This window comes from Echinops telfairi, unplaced genomic scaffold, assembly GCF_000313985.2.
Source record: "Echinops telfairi isolate 266 unplaced genomic scaffold, ASM31398v2 ScPeMD7_7457;HRSCAF=8495, whole genome shotgun sequence".
Lineage (NCBI taxonomy): Eukaryota > Metazoa > Chordata > Mammalia > Afrosoricida > Tenrecidae > Echinops > Echinops telfairi.
Window position 1 is genome coordinate 10,183,937 of NW_022111357.1, and position 21,763 is coordinate 10,205,699.

General features: G+C 42.9%; 1 pseudogene; it reads right to left on the reverse strand.

Moving 5' to 3' along the window:
• The window catches only part of LOC105978862, a 6,446-nt pseudogene extending 1,554 nt beyond the window's left edge, over positions 1 to 4,892 (reverse strand).
• Positions 4,893 to 21,763: the final 16,871 nt, after the last annotated feature.

The following is a 21,763-nucleotide window of genomic DNA, read 5'->3' on the forward strand; positions in this document are numbered from 1 at the left end:
ACTCCTTAGTCTTTTATACTGGATACCACTCCTTAGTCTTCTACACTGGATACCACTCCTTGGTCTTTTACACTGGATACCACTCCTTAGTCTTCCACACTGGATACCACTCCTTGGTCTTCCACACTGGATACCACTCCTTGGTCTTCCACACTGGATACCACTCCTTGGTCTTCCACACTGGATACCACTCCTTGGTCTTCTACACTGGATACCACTCCTTGGTCTTCTACACTGGATACCACTCCTTGGTCTTCTACACTGGATACCACTCCTTGGTCTTCTTTTGCTTGTTGTCATTAGGTACTATCCAATTACATCCAACTCACAGCAAGCCAATGTACAATGTAACTTAGTACTGCCCGGTCTTCCGCCATCTTCTCAATTGATTTGTTTGAGTCCAATATTGCAACCACTGAGTCAATCCATCTCTTTGGTGGCCTTACACTTTTTCACTGACCTTCCACTTTTTCACGCATTATGTCCTTGTCCAGGGACTGGTCTCTCTTGATAATATGTCCAAGCTGTGTTAGATAAAGTTTCACCATCTTTGCTTCTAAGGAGCATTCTGGCTATATTTTTTAAAAACAGATTTGTTTGGTCTTTTGGCAGTTCTTGGTAATTTCAATATTCTTCATCAACAGCATAACTCAAATCCATCAATTCTTCTTCAGTTTTCCTGAAGACTCACATGCATATGAGACATTGAAAATACCATGACTTGGATCAGGTGCCTCTGACCCTCAAAGTGACACCTTTGCTTTTTAACACTTTAAAGAGGGTCTTTTGCACCAGATTGCTCCAATGTAATACATCATTTGATTTTTCAACCGCTACTTCTGTGAACGGTGATTATGATTGCAAGTTAAAGGAAATTTTTGACAACTCGGGCACTTCCTCCATTTATCATGATTCTGTCCATTGGTGCAGTTGTGAAGATTTTTTGTTTTCTTTATATTGAGTGGCAATCCATACTGGAGACTCAGTCATTGGTCCTTATTAACTAGTGTTTTAAGTCTTCCTCCCTTTGAGCAAGCAAGGTTGTGTCATTTGCATAGCATAATCTGTTAATATGCCTTCCCACAATCCCAAAGCCTTGTTTTCCTTCATAGAGTCACACTTAAAATGTCAGGCAGAGGGCTCTACATACAAATTGAATAAGTGAAAGGCTATGACCCTGACGCATATCTTTTCTGATTTTAAAATATGCACTAGATGTGACAATCTCTGCAGCTATTCAAAAGGTTTTCTGTGGGCTTGTGCTGTGGGCTACTAACCCCAGGGCCACCAGTTCAAAAACCATCAGTCACTCCTCAAGAGAAAGATGAAGTTTTCTGCTCCTGCAAAGATTTACAGCCTTGGAAACCCACGGGGGCAGTTCTACTCTGTTGGAACTCAGGGCCAATAAGCTGGGTGTTGAGGATTGGCTCTTGGTCTAGGTACAAGTTCTGCATGAGCACACTGATGTGTTCTAGAATTCCCATTCTTGACAATGTTACCAACCTTTGTTATGATTCATACAGTCACATGTCTTTGTTTAGTCAATAAAACACAATTAATACTCTTTCTCGTATTCTCTTTCAGGTAATATCTATCTTATGTCAGCAATGACATCCTTGTGAATCCTTCTGAATATATGATATCCTTCTGAATCCAACTGGAATTTCTGGGAAGAATAAATAGGTTTTCCACTGTTGGGGGATGAGTCATTGAAAACCTTATAAAGAGCTGCAGAAATTGTCACATCTAGTGCTGTAAATGAGCCCCTCGGGTTCAAAGACATTCCAAATACAACTGGGGAAAAAACTGCCTCATCAATGTCGAGTTAACCTTAACGACATGATTGGAGTAAAGCTTTGGGGACTTTCATTTGCTAGTGGAGCATGACACAAAATGAGAAGAGACACTACAAATATTCCATAAGAATCAGAATGTGAAATGCCTAAAATAGGAATCTAGGAAAATTTCAAGTCATCAAAACTGAAATGGAGTTCATAAAGATAGATATTCTAGCCATTAGTGAGTTAAAATAGACTGATGTTAGCCATTCTGAGTTAGACTATCATATAAGTGGCTTACTCTGCTAGGATTGACAAATTCACCAGGATTGGCACCCATTCATTGTCCAAAAGAACATTTCAAGATCGATCTTGTAGTACAAGGCTATCCATAATAGGACAATATCTATGTGCTTTATTCTTCCTAGCATCTTGAAACAAGTAGCTCCCTGTCCCTGTAGCCCAGGTCCCTATAACTCACCCCCATACCTTGTCTGGCTGACACAGTCTCATCGTTCAACTCAAATGTCAATCCTTCCTAACTGCCTTCACTGACCCTCAAGACAGTATAGGCCTTCATCACAGTGCCCCACGCTTTGCTTAAGTAGCCCTTTCCACCACTTTAATTCTACATTGTGTGTTTGTTTAATGTAATTTTTCCCTAGCAAACTGAAACGTCCATGAGAAAGGCGACATGTTTGGCTTTCTCATTCACTGATAAATTTGCGAGCCTCCTTCCAGAGCCTGGCACTGATTACCTGTTCATTAAAAGCATAAATAAATACCGGTGTGTTAGACAGGGTTTTCTAAAGAGATAAAGCCAAATTCCTGATAATTTAATATATATATTTATAAAGATAATTAGATATATAACAAGAAATGAACTGTTAAATCATATACAATACAAGAAATAAACAGTTAAATTAGAAAGCACTACAAATGGCTTAGTGCAACTCACGTCCGTGAGAGAAAGTTGAGAGACTAGCAGTCCTTCAAGTCTCTGTCTGATGCCAGATCTTCCTCTATTTATAGAGAGAGCTAGGCTATGTCAGCACAGCAGCCAATCACAAGGCAGGTCACCAACCGCCAGTCCCCAGCTCCAGAGATGTCTTAAAGGGACCTCAACTTACAGCAACACAGTCCACAGAGTAGGCGTCCCACAGGCAGTGTAGCCTTTAAATTGAGGCACAGAACAAGCAAGGCAGCCGCACACTGGTCTGATGATCACAGAGCGAGAGACAAGAAAGGCAAGGCTCACCAAGCCATTTATCTCTCTGCCCTTCAGTCAATCCCACCTGTGTTTATCAGCCAGACTGGCACAACAAACTATCTCAACCGGTATCCTCCATAAAAGCAAATACGATCCCTAATGTCAAAAATTGTTTAAGGGGGAAACGTGTTGCATTAGATGAGAAGCCTTTGCAGGTTAAGCACAAAGCATGTTGCATGTACTTGGTAAAAGCTTTGGTAGTGGGCAACGTATAATGATGTGGCTGAACTGGTTCAGGGTGATTGGTTTGTTGTTGTTAATTTTGCTGTTGAGTCAGCGCTGAAGTGTGGCAACCTTATGCATATAACAGAAGAAAATGTTGCCTGATTCTAAGACATCTTCGTGATCTTTGGTGTATGTTTCCTTTGTGGAAATAGAAATCTATTACCCTGTGGCATTCAAGAAAGCAGGAAGAGTTTGTCAAACCATTGGACGAAGCAGACTAGATAACTTTAAGGACTCAGTGTTTGCTCTTGAGCCCACAGGGGCGAGCATGGGCATAGCTAAATTCCTAAGGAATGTAAAGCAGGCCCCCAAAGACAGAAATAGCCTCAAAGGCTAGGCCCCGAGGGATGATTATTAAAAGAACAAGACTGACCCTGTGTGCTTGCGAGCATGTTTTGAGTCTGTAGCTGTCTGGCGCGTTTCTTCTGCAAGTGTGTGGCAGCTTGTGTTAATAAACTAAGGAGTTCTGAATCCATATTTCCTCCCCTGTGTTGCTAACCACTTCTGCAGCTTGGAAGGAAAACCCCCAGGGCAAGAAGGCGTCAATAGTCCCCACCAGGTTTCTAAAGTGAAGGACTAGCTTCCCACTATAGTGATAAGGCATACTGGGCCAATGGAAGGTGAGATCTCATGACATCAGTACTGGGTGTAGTTGGGACACAGCTCTCAGAACGTGGAAGAAAATGACTCTTTGAGAGCGAACCTGTGAAAAGTGCCCACTAGGGAGTAAGGTTGCCCACTTGCATACAACCCTCATTGGGTTCAAGCAGCCCGAGTCAGTGCATACCAGCTTCCAAGAGTCCGTTGTTGGGGGGAAGGAAGGAAAAAAGAGGAGCTGATACCGAGGACTCAAATAGAAAGTAAATGTCTAGAAAATGATGAGGGCAACATAGGTACAAATATGCTCGATATAATTGATGTATGGACTGTTATAAGAGCTGTAAGAGCCCCCAACAAAATGAGTTAATAAAAGTTAAAAATAATAAAATAAAATCACACACACACAAAAGAGTCAATTGTTAAAATTTCTGCAATTCTGTAAGCTGGCTGTAGAACATAGCCATAATTAAAAATTAAATTCTCCCAACCTACCATTAAATAAATTGTATTAAGAATGAAGATAACGGATATTCAGACGCCTCCACTTTCCAATTACTTCATGACATTTGCAACTACCTGTATTTTTGAGATTACGTGCCTGTCGTATATCTGTATGGTGGGAACACTACATAATGGTGTGCTACCACAGACAGAGAGAAGTTGTAATCTGCCAGAATGGGAGTATTTATGTCATGAAAATCAGGAGACCCAACCAATCAAGGCTTAATTTATTGGTTTGTTGATTGTCTAGACTTAAGAAAGCCATGGAGGAAATGTTAATAATAAGTTAAGGCAAATTAAATTTAAAAGGCCTGTAACGTCTGTCAATGCTACATTATGACTAGCACAAAAATTAAGGAAATCTATTTCCGGGATTCAGAAACGATGATCTGGTTCAGCAAAGCAGTGGTGCACATTGTTGCCAAAGGAAGGGAGTCCTGGTGTGTGCTCACTGTTTCGTATTCATCCTGCTTGTTGATGCAGAAGAAAAGACCAGCTTCCGTCGGACAGATCTTCATGCGTTGTCCATGCTTTCCTTAGTTTGGCCAGGGGTGCACACAAGAGATCAGCAAAAATCGATGAAATAATTCTATGAGAATAAATTGGCTACATAGAATTTACAGTAAATAACATTGTGTGCCTTATCTTTTATAAAGGATGTGCTACCAAACTCCCGCTGTGGAGTGGATCTTTCAATTCATGGTGACCCTATAGGGCATACTAGAACTTCCTAATAGGGTTTCAAGGGTGTAACTCTGTATGGAAGTGGACTGTGAGATCTTTTTCCTATGGAATTAATATTAATTACTGGGGATTTGATTCGCTGACCTTTGGTTTGCAGGTAAGAGCTTAACAACTCTACCAACCAGGGCTCTTTAAGGTTCATTCTACATGCCTTATATCAGTAAAGTTTATAAGAAGTGCATTTGCCTATGTGTGGTATATGCACTGGTATTATTGAGAGTGGTTTGCTAAGCATTGACCAGCACACCTCTTAGTATATCTGATACCTAAGCTGGGGATCAAGTACAAGAAGTGACTAGGTTTAATCAATAAAAAGTGGTTGTTTTGCAAGAGAAGTACCAATGAAAGGAAGCTTGACTAAGTGTAAACCTAACAAGACCCAGTAAAGGTGGATTTCACTGGGTTTCTCCAGCCCTGCTCGGCTAAGAGAGAGAAATAGACTGGGAGTGATGAGTCTTAGCATGTTGTGTTCTCCTGGGGAAAATGAAGGCTTCATCCATCGTCATGGTCGAGAACATGGTTTCCTAACTTTAGCACTATTTTGGATCATAATTCTTGGTCATTGGTGGGCACTATTTTTTGAATTTAAAGAATGTAAAGAAAATGAAAATCCTCACAACTGGTAGCATGATGATAAATGGAGAAAAGATTGAAGCTGTCAAGGATTTAATCTTGCTTGGATCGACTGTCCATGCTCATGGAAGCAGCAGTCAAGAGATCAAATGACACACTGCGGTAGGTAAATCTGTTGCACAAGATCTCTTTAGAGCAAGGAGGTTACTTTGAGGACTAAGGTGCACCTGACCCAAGCCAGGGTGTTTTCTCTTGCCTCGTATGCAAATCAAAGTTAGGAATTGAATAAAGAAGATCAAAGAAGAATTGATACATTTAAACTGTGGTTCTGGAGAAGAATATGGAAAGGACAAATCTATCTTGGAATAAGTATGGCCAATGAGCTCCTTAGAGGCAAGGATGGTAAGACTTCCTCTTTTAAAATTTGGCCATGTGATCAGCAGAGACCATTCCCTGGAGAAAGACATCATGCTTGGTAAAGTAGATGTGTTAGTCTGGGTACTTTAGAGAAACAAATCCACAGCAACTCATGTATAAGAAAGAGTTTTATATAAAGGTTAAGTGCACTTCAAGAAAACATTCCAACCCAGTGCTGCCCAAGCCCATGAGTCCAACATTAACCCATATGTCTGACACCAATCCACAAAGTCTTCCTCCACCTCACAAAACACACACAATGACGCTGACTGGAGGAGGAAAGCCAAATCAGTGAGTGTGTAAACATCTCAGGGCTGGCAGAGTCTCCACCCGGCTGCTCCAGCACCCAGGGCTGCATCGGGGTAGGTCCATGTGGCTTCTCCTCAGGGATGTCTTGCAGGAAGTCAGCCTTGCAAACTGAAGCAGGGAACTGCTAAGGCAGCTGCACCCTGGGGTGATGATCACAAAGCAAGAGACCTGAGAACTAGAAAGGCAAGGCTCACCGAGCCACTCATCTCTTCACCCTTCAATTAACCCCACATGCGTTTATTGGCCAGGTTGACACAATAAACTAATCACCTCAGTAAAGGAGCAATGAAAAAGAAGAAACCCCTCAATGAAATCAACACACACAGGGGCTGCAACAATGGACTCAAGCATAGAACCAAATGTGAGGATGCGCAGTACTTCTTTCTGTGGTACGTAGGGTCGCCATGGGTCAAACCTGACCAGATGGCATCTAACAACAACAGCCTGTGAATAAGGAACCCTGGTGGCATGCTTGGCTACTAGCCAAAAGGTTGTCAGTTCAACCAGTCACCCTAGGCAAACGACCTAAAAGACTTCTTCCGTACACATTGGTCTTCCAGTGTGCTACGCTGCCCTATCGAGTTGCTCAAGTCAGAATCAATTCAATGGCAATGAGTTTGGTACTTTGGTTTATCCTTTGAGTTGCAGGATATTTAGTAGCAATCCTAACCTCCACCCTCTAGATGCCAGTACCATCTCCCCACTTGTAACCACCAAAAATGTCCACCACCCACACTACCTCTCCAAGTTGCCGTGGACTAGCTCGGCTTCCCAGGGAGCCCCATGTGTGTCCGCGTAAAACGGTGCTTCAAAGGGTTTTCAGTAGCTGGTTTGGAGGGGGAGTCGATCTCTAGACTTAGACAGATAAGGAAGAAAATCCTTATCCAATTAGTTTTAATAAGCTAATAAGAAAACCTTATGGATTGCACCAGAACATTTTCAAATGCACTGGCTATGGGCAAAACACCAGAAGGGGTTAATCACTAGAGAAGAACTCCTAACAACAGCACATCTCCTGTTCACAGGTTTCTCCCACATGTAAGATGTATTTGATGAACTAGAAGGCCAAAGATGGCCTGAGCAATCCTTAGGATGAGCACAATGTCTGCAACGATGAACTCGGATATGCTGGTGATTGTGAGGATGCCCAGAACGGGCAGCATTTTGTTCTGTTGACCATAGAATCACTGTCAGTCAAAGTCAACTGGACAGCACCTGGGATGGTTAGGGATTATGGGTAAAAGTAGGGATGGAGCTCAACCTATCAGCAGGTCACAGCCTGATGATACCTCAGTGCAGGTGCAGGGTTTTGTGTAAGAAAGAGACTGAACAGAATAGAATCCTCTTTGGACCTTCTCCTTCAACTGGAACTGGATCTGTGTCTGGTTCCTTAATGTCCTGGTGCATTGCCTGCTGATCCCAGGAGTGGTCAGTGGACTAGCAAGGTGCATTCATTTGGCCAACTTTGGATTCATTTACCTCTGCATCCTCCAGCCTTTGCAACTCTACCCCCTTGACTTGTCTCCTTCTACAACGTGGGTAAACCATTTCTTGATAGACATCTCTGTGTAGATACAAACACAAATACATTTCACTGACTTTGCTTCTCTAGAGTGCTCAACCTAAGACAGTACTGAACAACAACAACCATGGGAGTGGCGTCTTGCATTCACAGATTGCTCCCACATGTGATAAGGAGGAAATATAAGAAGGACTTGGGTGCTCGAGGTCATTGTACAGTTCTTCCTACCCTGCGCATACTCACCTACTCTCTCCTGCCCTCCAACCCCAACCCCCCAACCCCCTCCCTTTTAGATCACAGCTTAGCTGTCACTGGGGAACCATGGGAACGGCCTACTTTTCATTGAGTTCTTCCTAAAAGCTATGCGCCAGGCTTTCCATATAGTGTGGCACTTATTTTCCCAAACAACCCTGCGATAGCAATATTGTTATTCTCCCCAGACACACTTCAGATCGATTCCCCGTGCTTCTTGTGGTGAACGTTACTGCCACCTCCTCAGAGAAGTCTTCCTGGTGCCGGGCTCTACAAGTAGCTCAAAGTAGAAAGCCAGCTGTGAAATGCATGGGGAATGATAGTCAGGAAATCGCCATTCGTAGCCATTGTGTTTATAGCTGGTTCAGGCAGGAAGGTGCAGTGACATACATTTTTAAATATGGCTCTTCTAGCCATAGTTTTATTTTTCACATTTAAAAAATGGTGAGGATCAGGATCATCAAAAAGCCTCAAAGGATCTCCCCCACAAACTGTTTATTAATTAAAAACTAATGACTTTTTAATGGAGAAAGCTGGCAGACTGCCTGAAGTTAACCATCAGAGTTAGTATGGCCACGAGTGGCATAAACCCAGCTCAGGTGGCCCCTCAGAGCAGGAAATGTAAAAAGGACACCTGCAGTTTCCCTGCCTTGTCAGACACACCCAAACGGACGGGCCATGTGTCTCCGCACCTCGGCTTGCATGCTGCAAAATTGTCAAGGTTATGAAAGACCAAGAATAGCGGAACATCTGTCCAGATTGAAGGAGATTAAAGAGGCCTGACCACTCTATGCAATGCATGATCAGGGATGGAACTTAGGCCAGAAAAAAATACACACTATTGGCTTACGGCTGTTGAAATTTTAACCAGGTCTATAGATTACAGAATACTAATCGTGAATTTCTGATTTTTGACAACCATGCTGTGGCTATGTAAAGGACAGGGGAATACATGTTGGTGTGTATAAGGGCAAAAGGGGACATTATGTCAGCACATTGTCAAACCGTTCAAAAAATAAATGCCGATATAAAAGCAAGAATGAAAAAGCAAATACAGTGAAATGTGGACACAGGGGAACCCTAAATGAAGAGTCGATACGAGCTCTTTGTACTATCCTTGCTCCTTCCTGGTAAATTTTAAATTATTTCAAAATAAAAATTTCCCCTCCCAATGGGACTATAAGAAGAAGTCACTGCCCCACTTTTCATCCCTTAATCTGTTTTGATATTCTTCATAACTCTGACTAGATTAGATTGTATATTTTATTCCACTTTCACAACAGCCATATGAAGCCAACACTACTCTTACTCGTTGCAGCCTTTAAAGTTCCCAATGTCTAAAATGTTCTCTTTGCCGCATATCCCGTGCACAGTACTTTGTACAGAAGAGACATCGGCGAAACATCTCCCTTTGCAGAGGAGAGTGGGCACAAGGAAAGATTGCAGGTAGTAGAAGCCAGCTTTGAATCCAACAAGCTGATTCCAGAGCCACGGCGATGACGTGGTACAGGCTTTACTTTTCCCAGGAGGCCTCTGGCTTTCATCAAAGCCCTGATAGCAAGGCAGCTTCCGACCTGGCTCCCAAGCACCTCTGCCCGCTGGTATTTATGCTCTTGTGATCATCCTTTAACGATGTCTGGTGGTGCAGTGGTTGAGCACTAGACTGCTAACTGAAAGGTCAGCAGTTTGAACCCACCGGGAAAGACGTGGAAATCTGCTTCAGTGAAAATTATAGCCTTGAAAACCTTCTGGGTTTTGTAAGTTTTCGATCCTGTCCTGTGTGGTCGCAAAGAGTCAGATGGGCTTGATGGCAATGGCTTGCTTTGGTTTAGGCTGGACTCTGTAATTTATACCAAATACGCAAAATATGGCAAGAAGTGACAGGATGCTACTGCCATGATGGGGTTGCACAAAGACTCTGGCAACCCCTTGATCTCTTTCTTTCCTTGACCTTTGTTTGTAACCCTGCTGTGAGATGCTTTATGGAGTTCTTGCTGACAGGAACCAAGGGAGCTTTCTAGCCCATAGCCTGCACATAAATAATTCTGTGAAAATTCACTAGTGAGTTTGGCATGGATCCGACCCCCTGAGCTTTCAGAAGAGACCATGGTCAGGCTGAGAGCCTGTTTGCAGCCTGTGAGAGATCCTGAAGCAGAGAACCAGGTGAGCCACCCTCAAGTCCCTGACTCATGGGAACAGTGAGATCAGCAGTTCTGTTGTTTTAAGCCATTGTGATTTGGGGCAACTTGCTACACAGCAACAGGTAACGAATACAACATTCTTCTGCACCTCCACAGCACGTACACTTCTCTATCATTGGGTACGTAGTTTATATTCTGATGGTTTATTTGCCTGCATCTCTCATCCACTCCATTCTCACACAGTTATGGAAGATCTGCCATGTGTTTGCCATGTATCTTGTTTGTAACACAATGCATATGTTTGTGTGTGTGTGTGTCTCAACCGCTACACATGTGGGGGTCATCCTATTCAGAAACTGGGTTTTCTTTTCTAAGCTTCCTTAGATCATGCCCCAATTGGGTAAGCTCGAAACCTGATAACTTCTGAATTATAAAACGAGATGATTAGACACAGAGGCATATACACAAAGGGAAAGACAGACGCTATTTGAGTTTACAAGCAAAGGATCACTAGAAGACACCAGAAGCCGGGAAGAGGCTCACAGAGAGAATTGTCAAAGCAGAGACCCTATAGTCTTCTAGTCTCCAAGACGATGAGGAAAAAAATCTGCCCTGTAAAGACATTCATTTGTCATATTTTGTGTCATAGCAGGTAACCAAGTAACTAAGACACTCCCCACTAGGAACACATTGTAGTTGGGTCTGAACAAACCCACCCTATGAATGTGCCAGGTCTAGGAGTTGGCAAAGAATACTGACTGCACCATGTAGTTCCAGATGAGCGAAGCAATCTGTCATGGAGGAAATACTGCCAGAATGTTCCTTAGAAGCAAGGATGGTAAAACTTTGTCTCACATATTGTGGGTGTGCTATCAGAAGGGACCAGTTCCTAGAGAAGGACATCATGCTTGGTAAAGTAGAGGGACAGCAGGATCGAGGCAAACCCACCTTGGGATGGATTGAGATAGTGCCTGCAATAATGGTCTCAAAAGTAACAGTGATTGTGAGAATAACACGGGACTGGGCAGTGCTTCGTTCTGTTGCTCACAGGATTGCTGTGGGCCAGAGCCTACTCGATGGCCCCTCCCAATAACAAGGAGGACATGAGGGAATTATTGACTTCGCAAAACTCAATAATAGAGTCTGAATTGTGAGCATGAAACTCCATGGGCCCCTGTAAGGCCACAATTGGGTGACCAGCTTGTCCCCTAAATAGCTTTTAAAACTAATGTTTGTAACAGGAAAGCACATGGGAGGACAAAGTGACCTGCCCATCCACCTGTTCTAATTAATATATTTTCAAGCCTTCCATAGAAAATCGTTTCTCCTCCTTCCTTTACACCACACAAAGATGTGGCCATAAAATTTAGGCTTAGAGTAATCACATCCTGAATCAATGGCTTCTCTTTTGAGTTAAAAAAAAAAATCCCTCTAACATGTTCATTTTAATTTGAAAAATGCTATTTTAAATGGTAGGGAGCCTTTTAATTCTCCACTCTGGGTTATAAAAAAATAATAGATAGGCAGAAATGTGTTATTAAAGCTATTTTTCTTGGCGTTCTGGTAATTTAATAAACTGCTGAAGCTAAGCCTTGAGACTTTATGATGCAGCAAGAAGAAGACTTGTCTGTTGATAGTTCCTGATCATCCCCCCTTCGCCACCCCACCCCCACCCCCCTGCTTGCTAGGGCGATTCCTGAAGGACAACAGGTAATTTCTGATTTGGGGAAACTTGGGTCAAAAATGGCATGTCCAAGGATGTCCAAGCTCCGGAAGCACCCCCAGACTCTTCTGGAAGCCTCAGGTGATTAGTGGACAGGTTGAGACGAGAGTCTCAGAAGATCATTCTAAGGGTGGTCATTTCCATTTTTGACAATTTCAGAACATTTCAACAACCTGAAGATATTTGCATCTCAAGGTCCCTCAAGGTGTTTTCTCTATTAGGCCTCTGTTCCTTGGTTTCAGACCTACTCCCAGTGATCCAGAAACTGCAAACTGCAGGTCAGTGTTGTCTGCCGGCTCCCAGTTAGGCTCTGAAGCAAAGGACCCTAGAGTCCCCAGGTGGTACAAACGGGTTGTGCTTGATCATTAACCTAAAGGGTGGCAGTTCGAACTCACCCAGTCATAGTGCAGAAGCAAAAGGCTGGAGATCGGCTTTGGTTAGTAGTACATCGAGAAAACACGGTGGAGCACAACTCTGCTGCAGGAATGCCTGCAGTCGCCACGACCCGGCATGGTCTCTGACAGCTGATGACAGCAGAGGGGAGCCAGAAGCTGGCAGAGGAAGAACAGTCTTGTTCCTTCTTCCTTGGCTCCAATTTCTGTCAACATGGATCTTGGCAATAACAATTTTCTTTTCAGCAGCAGTCTCCTAGTACCTCTACCATACCCACGTGAGTAAGCCGGTGCATCGTCCTCAGAAGTCTAGGTCTAAGCCTCATGGGACCCTTTCTTCTGAGCTACCAGCCAAACAGTCACCTGCCCTTTCCAGATCCAGGTGCCTGAGGTTCTAGAACTCAAGACACTCTCTCCAGCTTGTGCCATGTTAATAGTCCCAACCTCTTCCCTTTGGGGGGTAGCTGCTTCCTGCGGTTGCTAGCTGGATGACAGACACTCTTAGAATACTTTTGCCTTTTCCGTTTTTCAATGCAAAGTTCATAATTATTTATATCAAACTCTAGATGTGGTCTCTGTCTCTTACTTGGGCCCTCGCAGCCTCTCAGTTCTGTCGGTCTCTCACACACACCAACAACCGATGGCCATTGGGTTGATTTCAGGTCATGGCAACCCCATGTGCTGTGGGGTAAAACTGATCCCTCGGGCTTCCTTGGCTGTGATTTTTATGGAAGCCAATCACAGGCCTTTCTTCCATGAGGTTGCTGGCTGGTTCAAACTGTCAACCTTTGGATTCGGGCTTGAGAACCAACCATTTATGCCACTCAGGGACCCCTGATAGTGACAGAAAGAAGCAATCCCAGAACACATAGATATACTGGCACCATGTACCAGGCATTAGGTTAAGTGCTTAGGCATTTTCTCAGGTCTGTTTCTCTCCTTACAAAGTCCAACAAATGGTCCAAAATGGACCTCACACAGCCAACATTGCATTCACTCTTTCTCCTTTGGGTCCCGACTAAGAAACGTGGTTGTGATAAGGCAGACCTTATTTGTGGCGATTCTTTGTATGATTAGCGCTCATGAAGGCAGAGGGCATGGTTCATCTATGTCATTCAGCACTTAACCCAATGCCTGGTACATGGTACATGGGAGCCATTAAGTAAATATCTACCCCATAATTGAATAAATGGATGGATGGATGGATGGATGGATGGATGGTAAGTGATGTTCACAAGATCTCAAGAACATGTAGTATTGGGAACAAGTTTATTGTTATTTTATTACTGAGAGCGAATTAGAATTCTGTGTGAAAGAAACTTAAAACAATGGTGGCTTTTAAGCGACCTTTTTGTTCATGCAAACAAAGTACAGGGCTGAGTCCTCCAGGGTTGGTCTGGTTCCTTCCAAGGTCATCAGAGACGCATACTCCTCTGGCATTTAATTTGACTCCTCATACTATAGCTTCTGCCTCCATACATAATAGGTAGCATGTCTGCCTACATCCCATGCGACCAGTCATTTATTCTGGTGGCCATGTGTCCACCTGGAAAATGTTGGTGCCACAGAAGAGAAGCCTAGTGATCTGCTCCTGTAAGGATGACAATCAGGAATATGCTGTCATGCAGTCTACCCTGCAACACATAGGGTTTCCATGAATCAGGAGCAATTGGTGTATTGCCAAGGATAAAAAGGGGAAGTGGGACTTATTATTTGAAAGCAATGCCCGTTCCTGCCATACTGAGGAGCGCATAACACAGAGTGAGGATGTCCTCCTAAAGAGGAGAGGGTAGATCTCCTGGCTTCAGATGAGCCCCTCATTTCCCCGGATGTGACTCCCACTGCTTTCCTCTCAATACCTAGCCCCTGACTCCCACTGCTGTGACAGTGGCTTCAGTCTAGCCACCTCGTCTGAACACTTAATAAGCACCAACCATATGATATATAAGGGGCCCTGATGGCGCAGTAGATTACAGATTCGGTTGCTAACCACCAGGGCGGCAGTGTGACCCCCTAGCAGTGCACGCCACAGGGGCAAGGTGAGGTTGTCTGCTCCCATAAAGACTCATAGCCCTGGAAACCCTAAGGAGCAGTTTTACTCTGTCCTCTAAGGTCGCTAGGAGTCATGATCGACTCAGTGCCAGTGAATGTTTTGAGTTTGGGTATGATACATGTTTCCAGAAAAGTCATTCACTCTGGAGCGCCTCACTGGACACAGGAAAGGAGGAAAAGTGGGTAAGAACAGTGGTTTGGGGTCATCCTGTATGTGACTTGAAATAAGATCATCATGATGAGGCTTAGTTTCTGTTTATTCAAAAGTATCTCATGGGATGACTATGAGAATTATAAGGGATAATAAGAGTGAGGTCTATAGCCCTGTGCCTAATCATTGTGGATCCTTAATTACCATTAGGTTAAGTGCTGTCGAGTCAGTTCCAACTCACAGTGACCCCGTGTCCCACAGAATGAAACGCCACCCAGTCCTGCTCCATCCTCACAGTTGTTCTGGTTAGAGTCCACTGTGGAAGTCCCGTGTCAATCAATCTGCCTCTTTTTTGCTGCCCCCCTGCTTTACCAGCATGATGTCCTTTTCCAGGGACGTGTCTTTCCTGACAGCATATCCGCAGTCGGTCCAATCAAGTCTCACCATCTTTGTCTCGAAGGAGCATCCGGTTGTACTTCTTCCAGGACCAATTTGTGTGTTCTTTTGGCCGTCTGTGGTATTTTTAATATTCTTCACCGGCACCATAGTTCGAATGCCTTTCCATGATCAATAGCTGCCACAATTCCTTTATTTCATATTGTTTCTAGGACCCATGAACACTTGTTAATCCCCAACTTTATTGTCTAAGCTACTCCTATGTCATTGGTTGTAAGATCTGCAGAGAGATGTGTTCATCCTCGACTTCGTGCCTGAGCTACTCATGTCATTGTTGGTAAGGTTGGCAGAGATCGTGTCCTGAGGAAGGAGAGTGGGAATTGTGACTTAGAAAAGCATGTCATATGGGAAGTAGACATAGGGATTTTAGAAGGGTGGTCATCACTTACCTGATCTGGGTTGGGGTTCCTACACTAAGAGTTCACAAACCAACTCAACACCGAACCCTGACATCACAATTGTCCTGTAAAACAAGAGAGTGCCGCATGCAGGGTTTCCAAGCGGGACATCTTTACGAAAGCAGACTGGAACATTTGTCATCCATCGGATGGCTAGTGGGTTTGTACCATCAACCTTTCAGTTAGCAGCCGGAGTCCGTCACCGCGGTGCCACCAGCGCTCCTTTTGCATTCATAATGTCCAGCGTATCACTTTAAGACCCTTGTAAGCTTTAACTGAAACATCTGTGCGGGCAGGGATTGTTTCTCTCCTGCCTCCTACTATATCCCCAGTAAGTTGTCGGCGAATAAGTCTGAATGAGCGGGGTGAGGTGGAGGCAGGTACACTGAGCAGAGCCTACAGTGTTCAAATTCATCCGCAGATGTTATTATGGTCCTGCCAGGGCCCTGGTGTCCTGTGACTCCCGACACAGAGTCAGGGAGTGAAATGTGTTGGACATGCATTAGGTATTGAATCCACTCTTCTTTATCTCAATTGCCTTCCTGAGATTTCTGAAAGTGAAAAATCCACACAAGTATCTATGGATCGGATTCTCAGTCATCCAGGGAGGAGAGCTTGGGCGCTGGGCTCTAGCTCAGAATGCGATGTCACCCAACGCAGCCCTCGTTTGTGACACCCGCCATGTGACTGGAGCCATACCTCTTGATGATGTCCTATGTGAAATCTCTCTTTCTGAAATAAACATTTTCATTGTGGTAAGAGGTATGCATGTTTTAAAAGCCCAAGTAAATAAATACTTATAAATGAGGCAGAGATCTCCCACTATCATCCTCAACAATACTACTGGGGTTTTTCCCTCCCATAGGCAACCACTTCAGCTCTCTTGGCCTTTTATTCTGTTTCCTTCCAGATCTGTATATAATTACACTGCTGTTATTGGTAAGTGCTGTTGGGTTATTTCTGGCTCACAGTGACCCTGTGCACAACAGAACCGAACGCTGCCTGGTCCTATGCTGTCCTCCTGATGGCTGTTACATTTCAGTTCGTTTTGGCAACCACTGTGTGAATCCATCTCACTGAGGGTCTTACTCATTTTCACTGACCCTCTCCTTTCTCAGGAATGTTCTTCTCCTGATCCCACCTGGGGACATGTCCAAATTCTGTGAGACAAAGTCTGGTCATTCTGTCTTCTAAGAAGCATTCTAGTTGTGCTTCTTTCGAGATAAAATTTTTCATTCTTCTGGAAGTTCATTTGTTTATTCAATATTCTTCACCAAGGTATAATTCAAAGGCATTTATCTTCTGTAGTCTTCCTTATGCATTGCCCAGTTTTCACATATATATGGAGTGACTGAAAAATCCCATGACTTGGGCCAGTCACACCTTAGTCCATTTTTGCTTCTTAACACTTTAAAGTCTTAAGCAGCAGACGTGCCCAATCCAATACACTGTTTGGTTCCTTAACTGCTTTTTCTATAAGCCTTGATTGTGGAAATCTTTGACAACTTCAATTTTTTTCATGTTTATTATCATGCTGCCTATTGGTATAACTGCGTGGATTTTTGTTTTAGGTTGAAAATAGTCCATACTGCTCCTTGATCTTTAGATGTTCATACTTCTAAGTCCTCTTCACTTTCAGCAAGCACGGTTTTGTCTTCTGCATCTAGCAAGTTTTTCTGTTAATAAGCCTTCCCCAACACTGTTGCTATATTCTTCTTCTTAAAGTTCAGTTTCTCAGATGATGTCCTCCGCATACAGATTGGATAAGAATGGTGAAAAGATACGCCTTTCCTGATTTTATTTCTTTATTTTCCAAGCCATTTTATTGGGAGCGAAGACAGATATCAAACCATTCCATAGTCCAATCACATCAAGCAGTGTTGTGCAATTGCTAGCACAATTAATTTCAAAACATTCTCTTTCTTCTTGAACTCTTTGATATCAGTTCCCCTTTATCCCCCTCCCTACTGTACCCCCCAGGAACTTTTGTTCTATTGTGGTCTCTATAGGTTCATTAATCCTGGGTTTCAGATCTACCCCCCAAAAAACCCCCAGAAAAACATATTACCAGTATTCAAGAGAGTAACCCCTAATGACAAAAGTTTTGTGCAAACAGTTGCTTTTGGGTTTACACACAGGTTCCACATGTGACCAATTAAGTATATTTGAATTCTCACTCTCAATGCTATCCATAACTTGTTATGGTCTATATTGGAATGCATTTGCATCATCAAGAAAACACATGTAAACCTTTTGTTGTTGTTATTCTCTGCTTTTAACTGAGACCCAACTAACATCAGCCATAACATTCCTTGTTCCATGTCCTCTTCTGAATCTGACTTGGATTTCTGGCAGTTCTCTATTGATGTACTGCTGCAATCATTTTTAAATGATCTTCAGCAATATTATACTTGTGTGTGATGTTAACAATATTGTTCAACAACTTCATATCCTGTTGCATTGTCTTTATTTGGGATGGGGACAAATATCAATCTCTTCCAGTTTGGTGATCAGGATGATCTCTTTCTTTCTTGGGAAGGATGAGTGAGCTCTTCCAGAATTGTACCCATTTGTTGAAACCTCTCTGTTGATATTCTAGAGCCAATTCCTAGAGTCTTATTTTTCTTCAATGCCAGTTTCAATCAGTGCAGGCTGGGCTCCTTCTATCCATACCATCAGTTGTTGATCATATGCTACCTCCTGAAATAGTTGAATGTCAGCAATCCTTTCAGTTACAGAGATCCTGTTTATTCTTTTCTTCTCTCTGCTTCCTATGTAATTCAATATTTTGCTCATAGGATCCTTCAGTATTGTATCTCAAGCCTTGATTTTTTTTTCTTTAGTTCGTTCAGTTTAAGTGTGTTCTTCCCTTTTGATTGTCTAAGCACAGGTCTTTGCACATTTCATCATAATGCTTACTTCATCTTCTCAAGCTGCCCTTTGAAATCGGCTCAGCTCTGCCACTTAGCTTTTCCATGTGCCTTAGTGACTCTACATTCAAGAACAAGTTTCAGAGTCTCCTTGGACGTACATTTCGGTCTTATTTTTCCTCTTTCATTTTTATGACTTTTGCTTCATATATTATGCCCTTGATAGCCTACCATTCCGCTGAATTTCAGCCACTGGTATTCAATACATTGGCTCCATTCTTGATATGGTCTCTAGATTCAGGGGGGAAGGATATATTCCTATTTTGGCTCTTGCAGTTTTAACTTTCTTCAGCTTCATCTTAAGCTTAAAGGTGAACAATTGATGGTCTGTTCCACATTCTCCCCTGGGTTTGTTCTGATCATACTGACCTTCACCTTCATCTTTTTCCACAGATATTGTTGTTGTATTCCTGTGCATTCAACCGGATATTCTGAGAAAAATATCAAATGGCACAAGAAATGTCAAGAGTATGGAAGGAACATAGCGAGTCAAGAATGGTCAACAGTCAATGTGTGTGGTATTGTTAGCTGCAGTCAAGTTTGTTCCAACTCACAGCAAGCCTATGTACAACCGAAACACTGCCACGTTCTGCACCGATATCACCATTGGGGGTATGTTTGAGTCCATGGTTGCAGCCACTGCCAATCCACCTCCTGAACTGTGTTCTTTTTTCACTGATGTTTCGTTCTACCAAACATGCTGTCTTTTCTCGGGACTGATTCTCCTGATAACGTCCAAAGTATGTGAGGCAAATTCTCGCCATCCTTTTTTTTTTAGTTCAAGGACTGTTTTTGGCCTTTAGGAGTGTTTTCCAGTTGAGTCTGTTGGGGAACTTGCATCCCTGTTTATATTATTGGGGGGGGGGGATGTATTTGGAATGAGTAAGTTGTTGGTCTTACAACCTTCTATCACGAGACCTCTGGTGTAATTTCTATCGCCAAGGCCATATTTTCCCGTTTCTCATCCTTCTCCTTTGTTGCCAACTTTCACCTTCCAATCACAAACAGTTATAATGTATCTTGATTGTGTGTTTGGTCAACTTGAGACTGCAGAAATTGGTGAAAAACTTTAATTTCTTAATTTTGGGCATTAAGAGTTGGTGAATAAAATTGAATAATAATTGTGTTAGTCTGGGTACTTTGAAGAAACAAATCCACAGAAACTCGTATACATAAGGCAGTTTATATAAAGGTTAAGTGCACATCAAGAAAACATCCCAACCCAGTGCTGTCCAAGCCCACAAGTCCAACATTAACCCATATGTCTGACACCAATCCACAAAGTCCTCCTCCTTCTCACAAAACAGAAGCAATGATGCCGACTGCAGGAGGAAAGCCGAGTCAGTGAATGTGTAAGCATCTCAGCACTGGCAGGGGTCTCCACATGGGTGCCCCAGCACCCAAGGCTGCATCAGGGTAAGTCCATGTGGCTTCTCCTTGGGGATGTCTTGCAGGAAGTGAGCCTTGCCAGCTAAAGCAGGGAACTGGCTAAGGCAGCTGCACCCTGGTCTAACCATCAGGAGGCAAGAGACCTGAGAACTAGAAAGGTGGGGCTCACCGAGCCATTTATCCCTCCACCCTTCAATTAACCCCACATGTTCATCGGCCACGTTGGCACAATGAACTAACTACCTCAATAATCTTAATTTGTGTTCCTTATAGACGTATGGATAGTGCCCTATTGCTGACAGTGTTGAACTTCAGGGTAGATTTTATCGCTAAATCTCCCCACCCCACCCCAAACTATTTAAAAAAAAGCCTCTTTATGACAATGAATGCTATTCCATTCCTCTTCAATATGTCATGCTAGCTGTAGTAGACCATGTGATAGTACAATTCAGATGGTCAATACATGTTCATGTCAAGTCACTAATGCCCAGGATATCAAGAGTGTTTCATTTCATTTTCAATTTCCCTAAATTCATACTTAAAACATTCTATATCCCAACTATGAATAGATGTTTGCTGGTGTTTTTTTCTCATTCTGAACAGTGTCACATCAGTGGATGAAGGTACTGGAAGCTTTACTCCATCTATGTAATTAAAGTCAACTCTACTTTGAGGAGGCTGCTCTTCCCCAGGGGTGTCTTGGGCCCCTTCTAACCTAAGGAGATCATCTTCTGACACTGTATCGGACAAAGTCCTGGTGCCACTCTAAGGTTTTCACTGACCACTTTTTTAGAAGTAGATCCTTCCCCGTACTCTACCATGGTCTGAGACCCCAATGAAAACTGCCCATCGTGGGTGAGCCTGCTGTTATTTAAATTACTGATGGCATAATTTTCTGCTTCACACCAACATGCAATCCACCACAGCAAGCCAGTTGGATAGACTGGTGGTGAATATAATTATGTAAATTCTCTATCTCTTAACTCGTCTTAGATATTACCTACTCACTTCCCAATATGATAAACGAAGAATTTAGTTCTCTTCCCATATCCCTTTTTCTTATCTCTCCTCCCATTGCGATTAAATGACAATGTTTGATTAAATCCTTATTTGGGCTTTTTATTTTGATGATCAAGTAATAAAGTTCATTGCTGAGTTAATAACAATGGTTTCATTTTTCATTTGAATTTATAGCTAAATATCCCCACCCTCACTAGCTGCTATAAAACAACTCTCAACACATTGTTCCACACAGTTGATTGTATCATTTTCTTTCTCTCCCACATCTCCCTCACCAGCCCCCCCACCCCCCCAAGCACAGATCTTTTTTGGAAGTTTCCAACTAACTGCCTGCTCTAATCTGAACTGGTGGTGATGGTGATGACTGTCTGTATATTGCTTCAAGGTTCTTAAGCGAAGATCTTCCTTTTCCATGACTAACTTCCCTCCTACATTGGGTACCGCTGTCTCCCTTTCCCTGTCTTCTTATGTACCGAGGTGTTTTAGTGGCACACATCCTCCTTTTAGCTTTCTGAAAAAGGTACAAGGAGGAAAACATTTTGAGACTTTTCATCTCTAAGGGCATCTTCATTTTACCTTCAGCAGGTCTGAGTTCAAAGCTCTGGGTTCAATTTCCACTCCACGTTCTGCCAGTGTTGCTTCGGCATTATCTAGTTCCAGTGTTACGGTGCATGTCCAGAAGGTCAAGCTGGTTGATTGTGTTGTTTAGCTCTTCTGTTTCTTTATAGATTTTTTTGGTTGCTGTTGTTTGTATTTTTTTCTTAAACCCTGATGATGTCTGCCCTTGAGAGTGGTGTTTTGAAGTCTCCGACTATTGTTGTTGATGTTTCATTTGTTTTCACCTCGGTTAGAATTTGACTAGTGTATTTTGAGGGTCTTTCTGTGGGTGTGCATATGTTTATTAAGGTTTTATGTTCCTG